The 22,205-nt window shown below is 46.1% G+C and overlaps 1 protein-coding gene across 5 annotated transcripts in view; it reads right to left on the minus strand.

The window, feature by feature from the left end:
* The window catches only part of LOC106562197 (transcription factor 12), a 95,011-nt gene that overhangs the window by 39,136 nt on the left and 33,670 nt on the right, over nucleotides 1-22,205 (minus strand). The window lies entirely within an intron of this gene.

The raw sequence follows: 22,205 nt of genomic DNA on the forward strand, positions 1-22,205 counted from the left end.
GAGAGCTAGAGAGGAAGCTGCCGAAATCAGGTAAGGTGGTTTAACTGACAACGCTGTTTCCCGTTCAGTAGCAACACAACTCACTTGATATGATATAACATTTCTGATTTAGCTCTCTCGCAAAGGAAGGAGCATTTAGTTGTGGGTTAACTACATACCCTGAGCCACCGCAGAGGGGGAGAACATCTGTCTTGGCTGACTAAAAAGGTTATACCAGTTTTTTCCTGACATTTCCTGAGCTGCACCTCAGCCTCAGCATGGTTTGGTCTCCATCAGTATCACTTAGTCCCCCTGTCTCTCCCCTGTGAGGAGATGCTCGTGCCCACAGTGAAATATTCATCCCCAGCATGTGTTTTGTCACACACTCTCTATCCACCTTGAATAATTGATGGCTGAGTGTTAACCCCAGCAAAGCAGGAAGTCATGCTCAGGAAAACTCTCTCTCCAGGTCTGGCCCTGCCTGCCTGCCTGCCTGCCTCTGCCTGCCTGCCTGCCTGCCTGCCTGCCTGCCTGCCTGCCTGCCTGCCTGCCTGCCTGCCTGCCTGCCTGCCTGCCTGCCTGCCTGCCTGCCTGCCTGCCTGCCTGCCTGCCTGCCTGCCTACCTACCAGGGAGAGAGGTAGCTAGCTAGTGGCCAGGAAGGCAGCTCCCCTGAACCTCTGGAGCACGACCCAGCCAAGCCAAGCGTTGTAACACGCCCAGGGACCTGAGCACAGTCAACAACACTGCAGTTCAGCCCAAACCGAGGGGAAAACATCCCTGAGGAACCCAACGGTAAACAGGCATTTAACTGTTTAGCGTGCCGCCACGCATGATCACACAGCGCTAAGAGTGCAGCATTGGTAAACAAAGAGATGTTCCCATTCTGATGTCACTGCACTTACCAGCACAACACTATGTTTACCACAGCAACATGTGCAGATACAGAGGATAATAACAATACTGAGATATAGATACATTTATTTTGAGGCTGATTTTGTACGTTTGCCCACTGACAAAGAAATGATCAATCTATAATTTTAATGGTAGGTTTATTTGAACAGTGAGAGACAGAATAACAACAAACAAATCCAGAAAAACGCATGTCAAAAATGTTATAAATTGATTTGCATTGTCATGGGGGAAATAAGTATTTGACCCCCTCTCAATCAGAAAGATTTCTGGCTCCCAGGTGTCTTTTATACAGGTAATGAGCTGAGATTAGGAGCACACTCTTAAAGAGAGTGCACCTAATCTCAGCTTGTTACCTGTATAAAAGACAGCTGTCCACAGAAGCAATCTAGATTCCAAACTCTCCACCATGGCCAAGACCAAAGAGCTCTCCAAGGATGTCAGGGACAAGATTGTAGACCTACACAAGGCTGGAATGGGCTACAAGACCATCGCCGGGCAGCTTGGTGAGAAGGTGACAACAGTTGGTGCGATTATTCGCAAACGGAAGAATCACAAAAGAACTGTCAATATCCCTCGGCCTGGGGCTCCATGCAAGATCTCACCTCGTGGAGTTGCAATGATCATGAGAACGGTGAGGAATCAGCCCAGAACTACACGGGAGGATCTTGTCAATGATCTCAAGGCAGCTGGGACCATAGTCACCAAGAAAACAATTGGTAACACACTACGCCGTGAAGGACTGAAATCCTGCAGCGCCCGCAAGGTCCCCCTGCTCAAGAAAGCACATATACATGCCCGTCTGAAGTTTGCCAATGAACATCTGAATGATTCAGAGGACAACTGGGTGAAAGTGCTGTGGTCAGATGAGACCAAAATTGAGCTTTTTGGCATCAACTCAACTCGCCGTGTTTGGAGGAGGAGGAATGCTGCCTATGACCCCAAGAACACCATCCCCACCGTCAAATATGGAGGTGGAAACATTAGGCTTTTGGGGTGTTTTTCTGCTAAGGGGACAGGACAACTTCACCGCATCAAAGGGACGTTGGACGGGGCCATGTACCGTCAAATCTTGGGTGAGAACCTCCTTCCCTCAGCCAGGGCATTGAAAATGTGTCGTGGATGAGTATTCCAGCATGACAATGACCCAAAACACACGGCCAAGGCAACAAAGGAGTGGCTCAAGAAGAAGCACATTAAGGTCCTGGAGTGGCCTAGCCAGTCTCCAGACCTTAATCCCATAGAAAATCTGTGGAGGGAGCTCAAGGTTCGAGTTGCCAAACGTCAGCCTCGAAACCTTAATGACTTGGAGAAGATCTGCAAAGAGGAGTGGGACAAAATCCCTCCTGAGATGTGTGCAAACCTGGTGGCCAACTACAAGAAACGTCTGACCTCTGTGATTGCCAACAAGGGTTTTGCCACCAAGTACTAAGTCATGTTTTGCAGAGGGGTCAAATACTTATTTCCCTCATTAAAATGCAAATTAATTTTGAACATTTTTGACATGCGTTTTTGACATTCTGGATTTTTTTGTTGTTATTCTGTCTCTCACTGTTCAAATAAACCTACCATTAAAATTATAGACTGATAATTTCTTTGTCAGTGGGCAAACGTACAAAATCAGCAGGGGATCAAATACTTTTTTCCCTCACTGTATATAAGATGTGTGCTACTACACTGTATAGAAATCACCAGCATGTGTTTTATTTTTAGGGGGGAGGACATGACAAAATACTATAGTCTGTACATCAAAAGGAAAACCCCAAAACACATCTATGATCTATTCAAATGCTAAATATTATATTACATTTTTTGAACTGTTTCAAATATAATGACACAAAGTATATTTTGGGGGTGAGATTGTACATTCTCATAGGCAACAAATGCTTTCAGTGGACAATGTAGAAACCTTTCAGTGGACAATGTAGAAACCTTTCAGTGGATAATGTAGAAACCTTTCAGTGGATAATGTAGAAACCTTTCAGTGGATAATGTAGAAACCTTTCAGTGGATCATGTAGAAACCTTTCAGTGGACAATGTAGAAACCTTTCAGTGGATAATGTAGAAACCTTTCAGTGGATAATGTAGAAACCTTTCAGTGGATAATGTAGAAACCTTTCAGTGGATAATGTAGAAACCTTTCAGTGGATAATGTAGAAACCTTTCAGTGGATCATGTAGAAACCTTTCAGTGGACAATGTAGAAACCTTTCAGTGGACAATGTAGAAACCTTTCAGTGGATAATGTAGAAACCTTTCAGTGGATAATGTAGAAACCTTTCAGTGGACAATGTAGAAACCTTTCAGCAATGTTCCAGTTTGAAAGAAAGAACAGGGTGTCAAAGAGAAGCTTCTGTAGAAGACCGGCGGATCCATAGGTGCTCAACACACAAACACAAAGATTAGAAAACAATGGGGGCTCGCTCATAACATACAGTCATCTACATGATGAAAGCCTCCAAAAAAGAATATGGGGGAGAAAAAGTCTCTTAGAATGTCAAAAATCAACAATGTAAGACAGCCCAGCTATTGCAATTGCAATTTGTTTAAGTGTTACTGGCGAGTGTTTGTGCCAAGCAGGCTGCTGGCTGCGACGCTGATGTTTGAGGAACCGGTGCCAGCTAGCGCAGCTGTGAGGCCACTGCCCCACCCCCGTCGCCCACCCACCCCAACCCTCACTCACCCTCCACACCCCTCACTCTCTCCTCCATGAGCCAAATTAGTCACTCGGAGGAGAAGGATGCAGGGGGCAGTGGCGACGGGAAGGGCCAAGTGGGAGCGTGGCTAGAGATGAACTTAAGGATCTGGTGTAGAGGTCACTGATTAACAAGGTTCTGGGCTCGGCTCACCTGCCTTGATGCCTGCCTGATGCGGATGCTCCTCTAACCCCCTTTTTATCTAATCACATCCTCCATCTCTCCTTAGCACTGCTAGAGGAGTGACAGGCTAGAGGGGCACTGTGATCAATAACCTGCCTGGCCCAGCACTCCCCTCTGTCTCCCCCTGCCTGTCCCCCTGGAAGCCACCAGCAGGCACTTCCCCTCCGTAATAGGACACATCATACATTATAGAAACCCTCTGACTGGGATGATTAATGGAGCCAAATCATCACACTTAAGAGCAGAGCGCATGTGGAGTGTGATGTGTGGGTCGAGGACACAGTACAAGACCTGGGAGAGAGACTCTCACATGCCAGTGGCTGAGGGGAGGCAGAGAGCCAGGGCAGATCACTGTGCTTTGATTGTAGAGGGCACTGCTGCTGCTACCGCCGAGACTGCTAACTCAGCCATTTAGAAACTTGGTTGAAGGAAACTTGGCTCAAGGAAAACCAAAGGAAGTTTTCCACAATACTTTAACAAAAGACGCCTAACAGAAAAGAAAAAGGTAGAATGGATAGCGTTCCATCACAGAGCACCTAAACTATTTATGGCCTGGCTGTCTTGCCATGAAAGTTAATCCAGGAAAGCATCAGAATGAATAGAAATGTACAGCTAATAGGTTCTTTCAAGGGTATCACTCAACGTTTTTTAAACCACTAATCATGTGAAGTGATGGAGAAGTTGATCACAGGTCTGGTGGATGTGTGTTCAAGATGCTGAAGCAGTGAAGAACAAGTGATGATAAATCAGGTGGAACAGATTGGCACTTAGGTTTTTCTTCTAGAGCACCCAAATTAGCCCGACAAATACACCCTCCTCACAACACAGCGCTCTCCTCTGTCTCTAGCAGACATAACTCAATCTGAGGAGAATAGGTCCCCGTAATAACCTATATTTACAGAGCCAGAACATGACTCGAGCCATTAAATCTTAATTCTCCTTTACGAAGCACTGAAGTCTGAAACAAGACCTCATCCATCAAAGCCCACTAACGTTGTGAGTGAAAAAAGGGACAAAAACCATGAGAACAAGAGACCAATTTCACCAGAGGAGTCGCAGGCCTGACACTTTCCAGGGCATTAGCCATGCTGTTTATTATCTCCCCAAGCAGGCCTGTCCTATCACAGCCAGCCTGGCATTCACAATAGCAGCGCTAATATCATTATTACAAGATTTGTTCTGAGCAGGTGCAGTCGGTCTACAGAAAGCAATATTCTCTCCAACTGTTTCATTTTTTGATTCTTCTTGAGTCTGTGACAGTTTGTATTTTGTATTTTTTTTAATAAATTTTTGTACTTCCTTAGACTACAGTGTGTGTTGATGGATGGGATGCTAAGTAAATTCATCATTCTGCTAGCGAGGAAGAAGCCCGGGCTGTCCAGGTGTCCATCAAGAACAGTGTTGACACCGGCGCAGATGCAATCCCCCAGACACATGATGCAAAAACAACAAGAATAAACCGGCTTAATAACAGCCATCACAGCAGATGATCTAAATATAAATGAAGTCCACTGGGACAGACACCTTGGATATTACTATGTCTCCTAGCCAAATCAATAGCACTGATGACACCGGCTCAATACGAAAATCCATTTTAACAGAAAAATTCTTCCTTTAATTCTGGCATACGACTAACACTGTCTGAATGTATACGTATCACAATATACATTTGGCATTTTGAATGGCCATTATGATTATGATCGCCTAAAATTGAAAACAGTTTTGACATTGAATGCAATGCAATAGAGGTGTTGCGAATAATTATGTTGAACAGTTACCATCGATACCAAAAATAGAACAGATATGTCTATGCTAGCGTGCAGCAGTGGAGACATTGATTTGCCCTCCACCCTACAATTCAACCTTACTGAACTGAATGACTTGCTTAGATAGGGTATAATGAGTGAGTGAGGTATAAACAGCATCTGCAACATGAAATATTGAAATGAAATTGGGATGCAGCTCAGAGACCTCAGAATGAAGGTGTTGTGAGGAGTCATTCACAGTATGGCTCCCTATTGATTGGAGCATGACGGTGCTGTGCAGTGCGTCTTGTTTTGATACTCTGGGAGGTAGTGATCTAAGCATCTCTAGGGATCAATTCAAAACCCCAGCCACAAAAACAGCCAATTAGTGAGCTCTGCTCTGCTCCCTCCGCTATACAGCATCTCCGATGCATTCCTACCGAGGGCCTCGGTAGGAAGGCACGGACCAAATAAAACAAACACACAACACTGAATCAAATCAAAGTTTATAGGTTGTGTATACAGATTGGCAGATGTTATCGCAGGTGCAGTGAAATGCTTATGTTTCTAGCTCCAACAGTGCAGTAATACCTAGCAACAACACACACATAATCAAAAAGTCAATATCAGAACGAGCTATATCAGAACATAAATATAAATATATATACACTGAGTGTACAAAACATAGGATCTCCTTCCTAATATTGAGTTGCAGCCCCCCTTTTGCCCTCAGACTAGCCTCAATTCGTTGGGGCATGGACTCTACAAGGTGTCAAAAGCATTCCACAGGAATACTGGCCAGTGTTGACCATAATGCTTCCCACAGTTGTGTCAAGTTGGCTGGATGTCCTTTGGGTGGTAGACCATTCTTGATACAAGCGGGAAACTGTGTAGATTGAAAAACCCAGCAGCGTTGCAGTTCTAGACACACTCAAACAGGTGTGCCTGGCACCGACTACCATACCTCGTTCAAAGGCACTTAAATCTTTATTCTTGCCCATTCACCCTCTGAATGGCACACATACACAATCCATGTCTCAATTGTCTCAAGGCTTAAAAATTCTTCTTTAACCGGTCTCCTACCCTTCATCTACACTGATTGAAGTGGATTTTTAACAAATTACATCAATAAGGGATCATAGCTTTCACCTGGAATCACCTGGTCAGTCTATGTCATTGAAAGAGCAGATTGTACACTCAGTGTATATACACTACATGACCAAAAGTATGTGGACACCTGCTCGTCGAACATCTCATTCCAAAATCATGGGCATTAATATGGAGTTGGTCCCCCTTTGCTGCTATAACAGCCTCCACTCTTCTGGGAAGGCTTTCCGCTAGATGTTGGAACATTTCTGCAGGGACTTGCTTCCATTCTGCCACAAGAGCATTAGTGAGGTTGGTTACTGATGTTGGGCGATTAGGCCTGGCTCGCAGTTGGCGTTCCAATTCATCCCAAAGGTGTTCGATTGGGTTGAGGTCAGGGCTCTGTGCAGGCCGGTCAAGTTCATCCACACCAATCTCGACAAACCATTTCTGTATGGACCTCGCTTTGTGCACAGGGGCATTGTCATGCTGAAACAGGAAAGGGCCTTTCCCAATCTGCTGCCACAAAGTTGGAAGAACAGAATCGTCTAGAATGTCATTGTATGCTGTAGATTTCCCTTCACTGGAACTAAGGAGCCTGAACCATGAAAAACAGCCCCAGACCATTATTCCTCCACCACCAAACTTTACAGTTGGCACTATGCATCTGGCAGGTAGAGTTATCCTGGCATCCAGTAAACACATGCGTCCGTCGGACTGCCAGATACTAAAGCGTGATTCATCACTCCAGAGAATGCGTTTACACTGCTCCAGATTCCAATGGCGGGGAGGTTTACACCATTCCAGCTGATGCTTAGTATTGTGCATGGTGATCTTAGGCTTGTGTGTGGCTGCTCTGCAATGGAAAACCATTTCATGAAGCTCCCCATGAACAGTTATTGTACTGACGTTGCTTCCAGAGGTAGTTTGGAACTCGGTAGTGACTGTTGCAAACGAGGACAGAAGATTTCTACGAACTTCACGCTTCAGCACTCCGCAGTCCCGTTCTGTGAGCCTGTGTGGCCTACCACTTTAGCCGTTGTTGCTCCTAGACATTTCCACTTCAAAATAACAGCACTTACAGTTGACTGGGGCAGCTCTAGCAGGGAAGAAATCCTGTGACGGTGTCACGTTGAAAGTCACTGAGCATATGTAGTGTATATATATAAATTGTACGTATAGACAGTATGGACAGAATATGAATAGAAAAGGTGTGTACAGCAGTAGTTATATAGGATGAGCCATGACTAGAATACAGTATATACATATAAAGTGGGTAAAACAGTGTGTAAACATGAGGAAATATAGGGTAATGCTAAAGCCAAATGAACAGATCATACATCTGTTACCCCCTCTCTTTCCAGTGTGTGCTGTGCCTGTGAAGTTGTCCAACCCATGCTCCTGTCCCTGCTTCAGGAGTGCTAGCCAAGAACCTCATCGCAATCCATTATCGCTGTCAAGTTAATGTTCCATGTTGAGCCATATGGCAGGGCTAACACACGCAATAAAGGAAATTCCTTCAACTTGTTACAATCAGCACTTTCAGCTGTCCAAAAAACAAACATAAACAGCTTTATTGTGTTTGCTGCATTTTCTGTTGATATTCATGACAAAAACAGGAAAGCCGACAGGAAAAGAGAGAGACGGGGTGAAGAAAGGGTGGACTCAGCGACCTACAGTGGGAAAGTAAAACATAGGAAATTGATTTTAGACCACGTACTACAGAGCGGCTCCATTTCCACCCTGACATTCTACACTAACCCTGTAGTGGAAAGTTCTGGTCTCTTTGGAAACCTTGACATAAAGAACTGCAATGGGCATGCTCAGTAGCTCCCAAACACAATCCACCGGCAGGCGCGACATTACAGCCGTGAACAAAGCAGCACACCCACTCACTGGCTTCCCTGGCTTTTAAAATTGAGCCTTTTGTTTCCTTCTCTCAAGTGTTTGTGTACATCCATCCTGTTGCAGGCTTTTGATGTTTCCGCCAGGTTGTGTTTGACAGTAAATAAAAGCTGTGCTGTGAGCTGGGCTGGGGTTGTGGAGAGGTCAGCAGGCTGGTAAGGGTTGTACATCAGCCCCTCCTCCCTCTCTGATGTAGCAGTCAGTGCCCACAGCCCAGCCAGCCCAGTCCACATACCAGCAAGGCAGAGGCCCACACTGGGCGCACAATAAAGCTCTGGGGAAACAGCTCTCTCTTCCCACCCCGAGCTCAGCATCAATTTCTGTTAATTACAGCCTTGTCAGCAGCAGCATTATTCAAACAGCCAGCGCAAATGTTAATGAGTTCTTTTGCATATTTATTTTTTTCTTTGTTGAAATGTCATTGATTATTACGTTCTACGATGATGAATGCCTTCGCTGATGCGCTCTGATATGTAATTAGTCATTAGGTGGAATGAATAGATCAATTAAAAGAGAGGGGCCGGGATTAAGAATAATCAGAATCAAACGAGGAGGAATCTAAGTAGGGAAAAATGAAACAGACTTGTTAAGGTGAGTCATGCTCGACAAAATGAAAAAGCTCTCTTTTAATAGCAAAGACAAGCTTCCTCCATCTCTCTCAAGTTCAGGATGGGAGGAGCATGAGATATAAATATTCAGCTGGATCAAAGACGACCTTCATTATAACACACAGCTTTCAGCCTTGAAGTATACCTTTCAAAATGAAGTACCACTGCCCCTCTGACTACATAGAGACAGAAGGGATTTGATTCCACTGGTGGTCTGTTCCTGTGTATAAGAGGAGAGGTGGATTTCCTGATTGTATTTATCCCAAATACCCCCAACCCCCAGCACACAGGATAATCAGATGAGAAGCTTGGTCTATTTGATTTTTCCGCGTTGGTAAAAAGCAAAAAGGGGAGGGGGAAATGTTTTGGTTTGGCCTTTCCCGTTTTCGGAGCCTCACTATCCTCCAGCCAGTGCTTGCTATTCACAGGATGGAAAAAAATGCATTACTGCAGACCAGATGGGAACATTCCACATGACCAAACCAATCAATCACCTTGGTGGGACGCAGGTGCGACACAGCCGTGCTGCAACACACCATTTCACAGTCTATCGGGCACAAACACATGGCCACCAATCAATGGCACCCCGAGGACCCGCGAGAAGGGGGTGCCTCCCCAGCCCTACTGGTTCATGGCTGATGACTTCATAATCACGCATCCATTCTCACAGCGCAGGAGGGCCATGAGCTACCTAACAACCTCTCCCACCACGTGGTTCACACTGATGCTGTGATGGAGGCCACCACAGTAGGGTCACTAACACACACATAGTCACACCCCTATCAGACATGCACATGTGAGACGGCCATGTTCGGGCAACAGGAGCATCGAGGGAAAAACAAGAATACATTTAATAAGCCATGGAAAAGGAGGGGAGAGAATTCTTGCATGTCCCTGGATGGATATTAGAATACAGTCAGTGTGCCACATCAAAGTGTGTGTGTGGACAGCTGGTATTAGATGCAAGGCAACTGTTAAACAATGAGACATCAGAGGATCAGAGATGAAGGACCAGGAAGGATAACACAGGTCAGGAAGTTTGATCTGGCTCTTAGTCACGAAGTACTTTGGGCATATTCCCTTTCACAGAAATCCCAGAGATCCAAATGTCCAACAGAACAACCCAAACACTAAACAGCCATATACAGAGGGTGCCCAAATGGGACCAGTCCTTTGATAATCATTTCAGAGCTGTGTGTATTTATTTATGTGTGTGTGTGCGTGTGCGTGTGTGTGTGTGTGTGTGTGTGTGTGTGTGTAAAGTGCGTTGTAGGCGTTTAAGAGGTCTCAGTTAAATTCTCTGAGTTGACTAAGCATTTAATTCCCCACCTCCATCTCCCTGGCAGCAGCGGGGGGCTCCAACAGGGGCTGAGAGAGGTGGATAGAAGGAGAGGGGGAGGAAGGGAATAGAAGGAGAGGGGGAGGAGGTGGTTAGAAGGAGAAGGAGAGCAGGGGGATAGAAGGAGAGGGGGAGGAGGTGGGTAGAAGGAGAGGGGAGGAGGGGTTAGAAGAGGGGGAGGAGGGGATAGAAGAAGAGGGGGAGGAGGGGATAGAAGGAGAGGGGGAGGAGGTGGGTAGAAGGAGAGGGAGAGCAGGGGGATAGAAGGAGAGGGGGAGGAGGTGGATAGAAGGAGAGGGAGGAGGTGGATAGAAGGAGAGGGAGAGCAGGGGGATAGAAGGAGAGGGGGAGGAGGTGGTTAGAAGGAGAGGGAGAGCAGGGGGATAGAAGGAGAGGGGGAGGAGGTGGTTAGAAGGAGAGGGAGGAGGTGGATAGAAGGAGAGGGGGAGGAGGGGGATAGAAGGAGAGGGGGGAGGTGGATAGAAGGAGAGGGAGAGCAGGGGGATAGAAGGAGAGGGGGAGGAGGTGGTTAGAAGGAGAAGGAGAGCAGGGGGATAGAAGGAGAGGGAGGAGGTGGATAGAAGGAGAGAGGGAGGAGGTGGATAGAAGGAGAGGGGGAGGAGGTAGATAGAAGGAGAGTGGGAGGAGGGGATAGAAGAGGGGGAATAGATGGATAGAAGGAGAGGGGAGGAGGGGATAGAAGAGGGGGAGGAGGGGATAGAAGGAGAGGGGGAGGAGGGGATAGAAGGAGAGGGGGAGGAGGGGAGGAGGGGATATAAGGAGAGGGGGAGGAGGGGATAGAGGGAGAGGGGGAGGAGGAGGAGGGGAGGAGGGGGGTAGAAGGAGAGGGGGAGGAGGGGATAGAAGGAGAGGGGGAGGAGGGGAGGAGGGGGATAGAAGGAGAGGGGGAGGAGGGGATAGAAGGAGAGGGGGAGGAGGGGGATAGAAGGAGAGGGGGAGGAGGGGATAGAAGGAGAGGGGGAGGAGGGGAGGAGGGTGATAGAAGGAGAGGGGGAGGAGGGGATAGAAGGAGAGGGGAGGAGGGGATAGAAGAGGGGGAGGAGGGGATAGAAGGAGAGGGGAGGAGGGGATAGAAGGAGAGGGGGAGGAGGTGGGTAGAAGGAGAGGGAGAGCAGGGGGATAGAAGGAGAGGGGGAGGAGGTGGATAGAAGGAGAGGGAGGAGGTGGATAGAAGGAGAGGGAGAGCAGGGGGATAGAAGGAGAGGGGGAGGAGGGGATAGAAGGAGAGGGGGAGGAGGGGAGGAGGGGATAGAAGAGGGGGAGGAGGGGATAGAAGGAGAGGGGAGGAGGGGATAGAAGAGGGGGAGGAGATGGATAGAAGGAGAGGGGAGGAGGGGATAGAAGGAGAGGGGAGGAGGGGATAGAAGGAGAGGGGGAGGAAGGGATAGAAGGAGAGGGGAGGAGGGGATAGAAGGAGAGGGGAGGAGGGGATAGAAGGAGAGGGGAGGAAGGGATAGAAAGAGAGGGGAGGAGGGGATAGAAGGAGAGGGGAGGAGGGGATAGAAGGAGAGGGAGAGGAAGGGATAGAAGGAGAGGGGAGGAGGGGATAGAAGGAGAGGGGAGGAGGGGATAGAAGGAGAGGGGGAGGAAGGGATAGAAGGAGAGGGGAGGAGGGGATAGAAAGAGAGGGAGAGGAAGGGATAGAAGGAGAGGGGAGGAGGGGATAGAAGGAGAGGGGGAGGAGGGGATAGAAGGAGAGGGGAGGAGGGGATAGAAGGAGAGGGGAGGAAGGGATAGAAGGAGAGGGGAGGAGGGGATAGAAGGAGAGGGGGAGGAAGGGATAGAAGGAGAGGGGAGGAGGGGATAGAAAGAGAGGGAGAGGAAGGGATAGAAGGAGAGGGGAGGAGGGGATAGAAGGAGAGGGGAGGAGGGGATAGAAGGAGAGGGGAGGAGGGGATAGAAGGAGAGGGGAGGAGGGGATAGAAGGAGAGGGGAGGAAGGGATAGAAGGAGAGGGGAGGAGGGGATAGAAAGAGAGGGAGAGGAAGGGATAGCCAGCTCTCTGTGAGGGCTCTAATTGCATCACAGGTCAGGTGTGGCAGAGTTTATGCTATTTCATGCTTTTTAGTGTTTTAGCATGCACTTAGTGTTTGCTCCAGTTCCCCTGTTTCTGTGGCTAACTGAAACCTACAGAGAGAACAGATAGATGCAAGGTTAGAGCTCATGTAGGTGGATGATCATTTATATAGAAGACAACCTTTCATGTACAGTTAATGAAACATAACAAAGGTGAGTACACAATGACAAAGAGAATGGAAGCAGATCTGTTCCCAGGTAAATATAAATGTTCCTGCTGAAACACAGGATTAATATCTCATTAAGCCACAGCGCCCCGGGCTAGGACGGGAAACAATGAATAAAATAAGATATATGTGTAATGAAAGATTTAATATGGATGAACAGGGACAAAGTGGGGGGGGGGGGGATTGGTGTGTGTGCTCAGTGGAGGTGTGTGTGTGTGTGTGTGCATGCTATTTGCCAAACCCTGCAGGTTGGATTATATTACACAGGCAGGGTAATGACACTGTGGATTCCCTATGTATCCTGGGAGGAGAGGGGATTGTGCTACCCTGCTCCTGGGACGAGCACGTCTGAAAACTAACACGATTACATTGATTCATTTGCTACATTCATTTCTCTCCATGAATCGGATCCACGGGGGAGGATATTTTTAGGGGAGGCTGTGGCGGGCACTGCGTTTGCCACCTGAGGTCCCTGGGCCAGGTGTGTGTGGAGTGTGTGGTATGTGTGGAGTGTGTGGTATGTGTGTGGACTGGAGTGTGTGAGGGCCGGAGAAGTGCACCTGCATGGCTCTGTAAGAGCACAGGGCACAGACACACAACTGGCCCCACCACTCTAAACATGACTTGTATTTCATAAAGTCCTATGAATTGAATTGGGTTGACTCATCCAAACAAGGCATTAAACACAGAGGTTTATGAATGGCTGTGTGATCACACTGTCAGTCTGGGTTATGGGGACAAAGTCAAATATTCCTGCTAGACTTCTTGAAGAAACAACTGTAGCGAAGCCTGTGTCCTGTGTCCTCTCAAGGCTACATCTGCAAATTCAGAAGGACAGTGCCGGCAATACAGCGCCGTGAAAAACTATTTGCCCCCTTTCTGATTCTCTCTATTTTTGCATATTTTTTATACTGAATGTTATCAGATCTTCAACCAAAACCTAATATTAGATAAAGTGAACCTGAGTTTACAAATGGTGGTATTGCGATGGTTTGGGGATGCTTTGCTGCCTCGGGACCTGGATGACTTGCCTTAATAGGAGGAACCATGAATTCTGCTCTGTATCAGAGAATTCTACAGGAGAACGTCAGGCCATCCGTCTGTGAGCTGAAGCTGAAGCGCAGCTGGGTCATGCAGCCAGACAATGATCCAAAACACACAATCAAGTCTACAGTGTATGAAAATGGCTAAAAAGCAACACATTTCAAGTTAGTCCCAATTGAGATGTTGTGGCAGGACTTGAAACAAGCAGTTCATGCTTGAAAATGCACAAATGTTGCTGAGTTAAAGCAGTTCTGCATGGAAGAGTGGACCACAATTCCTCCACAGCGACGTGAGAGACTGATCAACAACTACAGGAAGTGTTTGGTTGGAGTCATTGCAGCTAAATGTGGCACAACCAGTTATTGAGTATAAGGGGACAATTCATTTTTCACACAGGGGCATTGGGTGTTGCCTAACTTTGTTTATGAAAGAAATGAAATAAGTTTGTAATTGTTGTATTATTTGTTCACTCAGGTTCCCTTTATCTAATATTAGGTTTTGGTTGAAGATCTGATAATATTCAGTATCAAAAATATGTAAAAGTAGAGAACATTAGAAAGTTGCAAATATTTTTTATAGCACTGTATCTCATGTAGTAATTAGCATCTCATCAAACTTTAAAGGGTCAATCTGGAGTTCAAACAATGACCACATCACCACTTGTTTTGGTAAACAGCTGAGGGATGGGTCTTGAGAAATATAACCACTCTCACATTCATAGACAGAACTATGGAGGCAAGGACTGACTACCCATGAGATCAAAATGATAGTTTTACACATGTTTTAAAGCAATACAGTTTTTGTTTACATTAACTTTGTTTACAAACATTGGAGTAAAATATGCTAATATTTTGGATATAATGTATGTAACTCCAGATTGGCCCTTTAAAGAGGATCACCTCAGTACAAAGTTCTCAAGGCTGGTCTCCCTGAATAGCGAGTCATCCCAAGCTGTAGCTAAAAAAGCCATTGCTGATGGTTTGTGTATAACTGCCTAGCCTTGCCCTTTCGCTGAATCAAAGGACATGTGAAACCTCAGACTACCTCAACTCACGCAACACTGAGTCACAGAGAGCTCAGTGCAGTACTTCAGCGTTACAACTCTGCTACTGAACTGGCTGGACATGGAGCATGGCAAGACTCTCCATCAGGGAACAAGATAGAGCACAATGCCAGAGACTGGCAGACGGATGGACACATTCCAACAGATATATGGAGGTACAGTAGCCAACAGTGATGGAGATTCAGTGCAGTAGTGGAGTCAGGAGACTTGAGGGAGGGAAAAGGAAGTGGTCGAGAAAAGAGAGTGTGACATGGACAAAGTACAGCGAGATGAAGAAAAGAAAGCTAGATAGAGGGAGAGAGAGAGAGAAAGAGAGGGAGAGAGATAGATAGAGGGAGAGAAAGAGAGAGAAAGAGAGGGAGAGAGATAGATAGAGGGAGAGAAAGAGAGAGAAAGAGAGGGAGAGAGAGAGCGAGAGAGAGAGAGAGAGAGAGAGAGAGAGAGGGAGAGAGAAAGAGAAAAAGAGGGAGAGAGAGAGAGGGAGAGGGAGAGAGAGAGGGAGAGAGGGAGAGAGGGAGAGAGAGAGGGAGAGAGAGAGAGAGAGAGAGAGAGAGAGAGAGAGAGAGAGAGAGAGAGAGAGAGAGAGAGAGAGAGAGAGAGAGAGAGAGAGAGAGAGAGAGAGAGAGAATGCCTAGTTTCTGCTAAAAGTATGGATGCTTTCCAATAGTGATTGTAGGCAGATTCTTTAGATGTGTGTATAAAGGGATTGGGCTAAATGCTGGCAGCTCATGATTCAGTCGTCAAACCCTAGTAAGACACTGCCTCCACTATTCTGAAAATCCTTCCTTGCTGTAGATGCGGTATCTCACATTTGAGCAACGCACCGAGCTACGCTTTTTGATGTGTCATTTAGCATTACAGAGATTTCTATGGGAATAGGCTTGCTTGACTTTAGGTGGGCTTTACAGGAGTGGGTTGGCTTTGTCACCAAGGGAAACAGCAGACACAAGGTAGAGGAGTCGTGGAAAAGACAGGATGTGAATTACTGAACAATCAAACGCCCATATATTTCATGAAACGGGAATGAAAAGAAGAGCTGGTTTTACTGAATGCTTATAATCCACAGTCAAACCAACACCAGAAATATTTCACTATGATGTACAGTATGCTGTGCTGTCAGAATCAGTGGAGGTGAGGTGACTATCATGTACAATATGATACAATATTCTATGCAGTGGAAGAGGATGATATTTCCAGATGTTCCTGGACTGATTGGATGGACCTGTAATTACAGTCATCGCCCCTCCGCTGCTGCAGCTGCCCCTCAGGGACCTGTTACATCACCTCACCTCTCCCTGGCCCTCCTTCTTGGACAGACAGCCCCCTCTGCAGCTGGGCTGGGCAACACCACACTGACAGCACTGGGGCCAGGGCCTGAGGAGGGCAGGGCAGGGCAGGGACCGGGTGGGGGTGAGTGGGGTGGGGAGGGGAGGGGGCGCGGGATGGAGGAGAGGGATTTGTGCCCTTTCAGCTCGTCTTCAGCTCTTCACGCTCCACTGAGCACAGTAACAGATAAGCGCACCCTGCAGCTCTGCATAATGACCGGCTACATCCACTAGACTACAGCGCACCACACCTCCTCTCCCCTCGCCTCCCCTCTCCTCCCTCTCCACCCTCTTTCTTTCTCCTCCTCTGCTGGCCTGACACATAGAATAACACCAGACACATTCAAAGATGCCCAGAAAAACAACACACAAAAAAATGTATTCACCTATTGTTTAGTACCCAGTAAACAAATCACAAGTAGCAATACATATGCTTAAAATGGTTGCAGAAATGTGCTCTCACTGTACTAAGACCTTGTGCCTTCAGACAAGAGTAGATTCATTACAAACCAGTCTTCTCCTCATGTGGTACCAGTGGAGTAGACAAAGGGATATCATCTATTCCATCTCTAGTTCAGTTGAGCTAACAGTGAGTATGGTTAAAGGACCAACCACCACAAGTCCTTAATGATCTACTGTGATTCACACCTGTGAGTACAGCTCACCATCTGTGTGTGTGTGTGTGTGTGTGTGTGTGTGTGTGTGTGTGTGTGTGTGTGTGTGTGTGTGTGTGTGTGTGTGTGTGTGTGTGTGCGTCTCCACACTCCAAAGGCATACCAGTGCCCCCTCCTCCTCTACCACGGAGGCTGCAGAGGGTGGGCAAATTTGAGCGTAACCAGGAGAAAGAGAAGAGAGAGAGAGACAGACAGAGAGAGAGAGGAGGGGGGTGCAATCAGAGAGAAGGCGGGGTGCAAGCAGGAGCGAGTGAGTGACAGACGGAGGAGAGGAGAAGGAGCAGCCTAGGCAGCACCTGTGACCCACAATGCAGAAGTACCCGGGTGAACACCTGAGCAGCACCTGGCCGCAATCACAGCCTGGGTCGGGGGAGGGGCCCTCGCGGGACAGAACGCGAGCACACCGACACCTGCACCAGTTAAACACGCTCGGGATGCTAGCCCCATGTGGGATTTGGCTCTCCATGATAAGCCTTAAGGAACAATTAAAAACAAAAAGGAGAAAGAGACACTACCGAGGCACTGAGAGAGATTGATTTTTCCCCCGCTGCACAAAAGGCAGGGAGAATACATCTTGGCGCTGTCATGGCCCCTCTTGTGCACAAAACCCAAGGCAACAAAATGCTCTGAACACTTTGCATTGTCACTAAACGACTGCATCACTTCATTTCCTGGAAACCCATTACGTTTCATCAAAAGGAGAGGAAAAACAGATGAGAACAATTCTTCTGTGCACGGAGAATTCATTTCGCAGAATGCTGAGGGAGAAGAGAGGAGAGGGAGGAGGAGAGAGAGGAGGGCTAACTGCAGAACACTCTGCAGGCTGGCAATGAGGATGCAAATCTCAGAAACTAGTGCTGCATGGGCTCCACAATTATTTTCCTGGTGACAGCAAGCATTACAGCTTTAATTACCCAGATAAGGCAAGCAGCGCACAAACTATTCTTGGACACTGTTCAATTTAAACTGTGTGATATTAATCTGTTCCAAGGATACTGAGCAATGCTGCTTTTAAAAAAGGTGTACTTTCATCCACATTGAAATTGTTGTATGAAAAGCACTGATGCACTTGGATACATGGTCACAGTGGTCTTGGACACACTAACAGGGGTTGGCTGGCCTTCAAGGACAGATTGTGATTTAAACTCCGTCTTCACTGCTCTCCTCTCGTCCATCTATCAACAGCGAAAGCATGTCAGTCTGTGGACTTTTCCTGAGCCTATACACAGACTTTAAGACTGGTCCAAGGCCTGGCTGCTTTTTATGTTGTGTAGCTATGGAGAAGGCCTCACATTTTCAATAAAGGAGACTGTGGAACCTAGTCTCCACATATTCTGGCCTGAAAACCAAAAAGCACTTTCCTCCAGGGAATTATATGAAAAAAATAAAAATGAATCGACATAGAGACAACACTTTCTATGAAAATAAAAATCTGTTACAGATCAATTTCATCTGTTACAAATTAATTAGGGTTAGGAGTCCAAGGTATTTGGTGACGGTCCCAGTGGTATCAGATGGAAACCCAGTAACCACTGTCTCTAGAGGAACAGGCAGAGAGAGGAGCTGGGCCCATATCAACAAAGCATCTCAAAGTAGGAATGCTGATCTAGGATCTGTTTATATAATCTTATTCATTATGATCTAAAAGGCTAAACTGATCCTAGATCAGCACTCCTACTTCGAGATGCTTTATGGATACGGGCCCTGGGCTTGTGGGAGCACAGACCACAGAGTAGGGTGGAGACTGTCTGTCCCCATCTAGGGGCCTCCAGTCTGTCTCTGGGGCCCAGGCCACAGCCTCCCCTGCTCCATTATCTGCCATTTAATAGATTTCATTTGCCTGAAAATATGAGCAGTGGTTAAGCAGGTTACTTAGGGGACTTTTCACAGTAATCCCTAGGATGGTGTTCAACAACTGGAAGGCAACACAACACACAGCTCTGAGATCATCATGGGTGACTCAGGCGAAATACAGTCCCATGCCATTTCAGACATGATGTAATGTGGAAATACCATTAGCCCACCAAATCAAGTCTAACGACATAAGGCCTGGGTGTGTGTGGTGAGTTAGTCATATTAATCAGAATTGTTTTCATAGTACTACACACACACAGAGCGTATGAGGTGCGCTGGAGGAACGTGAGGGTGTATCGTAGCAGCTCAGCAGTTATTATTACAGACACAGTCACATGGCTGAACACACACATAGAGTAACAGTCAAAGGTTTGGACACTCCTACTCATTCTAGGGTTTTTCCTTATTTTTACTATTTTCTACATTGTAGAATAATAGTGAAGACATCAAAACTATGAAATAACTCACAAGGAATCATGTAGTAAACAAAAAAGTGTTAAACAAATCAAAATATATTTTATATATTAAATTCTTCAAAGTAGCCACCCTTTGCCTTGGTGACAGCTTTCCACACTCTTGGCATTCTCTCAACCAGCTTAATGAGGATGCATTTCAATTAACAGGTATGCCTTCTTAAAAGTTAATTTGCGGAATGTATTTCCTTCTGAATGCATTTGAGCCAATCAGCTGTGTTGTGACAAGGTAGGGGTGGTATACAGAAGATAGCCCTATCTGGCAAAAGACCAAGTCCATATTATGGCAAGAACAGCTCAAATTAACAAAGATAAATTACAGTCCATCATTACTTTAAGACATGAAGGTCAGTCAATCCGGAAAATGTCAAGAAATTGTAACGTTTCTTCAAGTGCAGTCGTAAAAACCATCAAGCACTATGACGAAACTGGCTCTCATGAGGACCACCAAAGCAAAGGAAGACCCTGAGTTACCTCTGCTGCAGACGATATGGTCATTAGAGTTAACTGCACCTCAGATTGCAGCCCAAATAAATCCTTCACAGAGTTCAAGTAACAGACACATCTCAACATCAACTGTTCAGAGGAGACTGTGTCAATCAGGCCTTCATGGTTGAATTGCTGCAAAGAAACCACTACTAAAGGACACCAATAAGAAGAGACTTGCTTGGGTCAAGAAACACAAACAATGGACATTAGACCAGCGGGAAATCTTTCCTTTGGTCTGATGAGTCCAAATGTGAGATTTTTGGTTCCAACCACAATGTCTTTGTGAGACGCAGAGTAGGTGAACGGATTATCTCCCCATGTGTGGTTCCCACCGTGACGCATGGAGGAAGAGGTGTGATGGTGTGGGGGTGCTTTGCTGGTGACACTGTCTGTGATTTATTTAGAATTCAAGGCACACTTACCCAGCATGGCTACCACAGCATTCTACAGCAATACACCATCCCATCTGGTTTGCGCTTAGTGGGACTACCATTTCTTTATCAACAGGACAAAGACCCGAAACACACCTCCAGGCTGTGTAAGGGCTATTTGACCAAGAAGGAGAGTGATGGAGTGCTGCATCAGATGACCTGGCCTCCACAATCAACCAACCTCAATCCAATTCAGATGGTTTTGGATGAGCTGGACCGCAGAGTGAAATAAAAGCAGCCAACAAGTGCTCAGCATATGTGGGAACTCCTTCAAGACTGTCAGAAAAGCATTCCTCATGAAGCTGGTTGAGAGAATGCCAAGAGTATGCAAAGCTGTCATCTTTTTTCGTTACTACATGATTCCATATGTGTTATTTCCTAGTTTTGATGTCTTCACTATTATTCTACAATGTAGAATAATAAAGAAAATACCTTGAATGAGTAGGTGTGTCCAAACCTTTGACTGATACTGTATACATACGTACTCTACATACGTACTCTGTACACACACACACACACACACACACACACACACACACACACACACACACACACACACACACACGCACACACACACACACACACACACACACACACACACACACACACACACACACACACACACACACACACACACACACATTAACTCTCATACTCAAACTCTCATTAAATCACTTTCAACACACTCAGCAAACAATGGTCACCAAACCTACTTCAACTGTCAAGAGGAAGGTTGCAACAGATTTTTACTGCAAAAAAAGAGAAAAGTGATCAAAAGACAGCAACGATGTTTCATGTTTCTGGGTGTCCTTGTAGGACATTTCCCCTTCTTTCTCTTCTTCTTTGACGCACAGCCATCAACGTGACTCACGGAATAAATCCTGTCTTGCGAAATGAAGCAGTGATTACCAAGTGCCATCTGAGAGCCAGGCTGAAAGTCAATAGCTCTTCCTAGCCTCTGTCTTTAATGGTACATATAGGCCTTGTCTATGCCAAACTGAAGAAAAAGACCAAACACCGCCAAAAAGATTTTGAATAGAACTCACCCAAGGTGAATGAAGAAGCTCAAAGCCAACAGACTTGAAAGAAGTGAGAAATCAGTGGAGGACTTAATTAAACTGGCACCTGAAGCAGTGTACAGTAACCCTCAACACCTTTCCTCCTCACCTAGGTGGGCGAATAGGCTCTGTGCTTCTACTCAACAGAAGAGGCTTAACAGAAATCACACTGCTACTAGTCTATTTATATCTTATCATCTGTACCAATTGTTCAAATTGCATCAGATTGTTAAATGTTTCCTCTCAGTTCTACAGTAAGAGAAGAAACTCAGCAGGAAATAAGATCCTAGTCTGGTACTCATATAGTCATCCCAATGAACCAACATAGGGCTCTCAGGAAATACAACTCAATGAGTGCTGTCATGCTCTCACTGCAGGAGCAGATATAAGTATAGCTATCGTTCACCATAGGTCTGGCAACTCTGAAAAATGAAACAACATTACAGGGCCAGGAGAATTCTCCATGTGCCGTTGTTAAATTAACATCCCCTTCATCTACACTGATTTTAGTGGATTTAACAGGTGACATCAATAAGGGATCATAGTGTTAACCGGGATTCATCTGGTCAGTCTATGTCATGGAAAGAGCAGGTGTTCTTAATGTTTTGTACTCTAAGTGTATATACACATATGCAGAGATGTGGACCACAAGCTGACCCAGAATGCATGGTGACACTACAGGGAAATCTCAGGGCTACAATGTCTTCAGAAAGTAATCATACACCTGGACTTACTCCACATGTTGTTGTGTTACAGCCTGAATTCAACATTTTTTACATGTATATTTTTTCTCACCCATCTACACACAATACCCCATAATGACAATGTGAAAACATGTTTTTTGGCCATTTTTGCAAATGTATTGAAAATGAAATAAATAAATATCTCATTTACATAAGTATTCACACCCCTGAGTCAATACTTTGTAGAAGCACCTTTGGCGGCAATTACAGCTTTATGAGTCGTCTTGGGTATGTCTCTATCAGCTTTCCACATCTGGATTTGGGCATTTCTCCCATTCTTCCTTGCAGATTTTCTCAAGTGCCGTTAAGTTAGATGGGGAGTGGCGGGGAACAGCAA

Source organism: Salmo salar, chromosome 11 (assembly GCF_965601325.2).
Source record: "Salmo salar chromosome 11, fSalSal1, whole genome shotgun sequence".
Classification (NCBI taxonomy): Eukaryota; Metazoa; Chordata; class Actinopteri; order Salmoniformes; family Salmonidae; genus Salmo; species Salmo salar.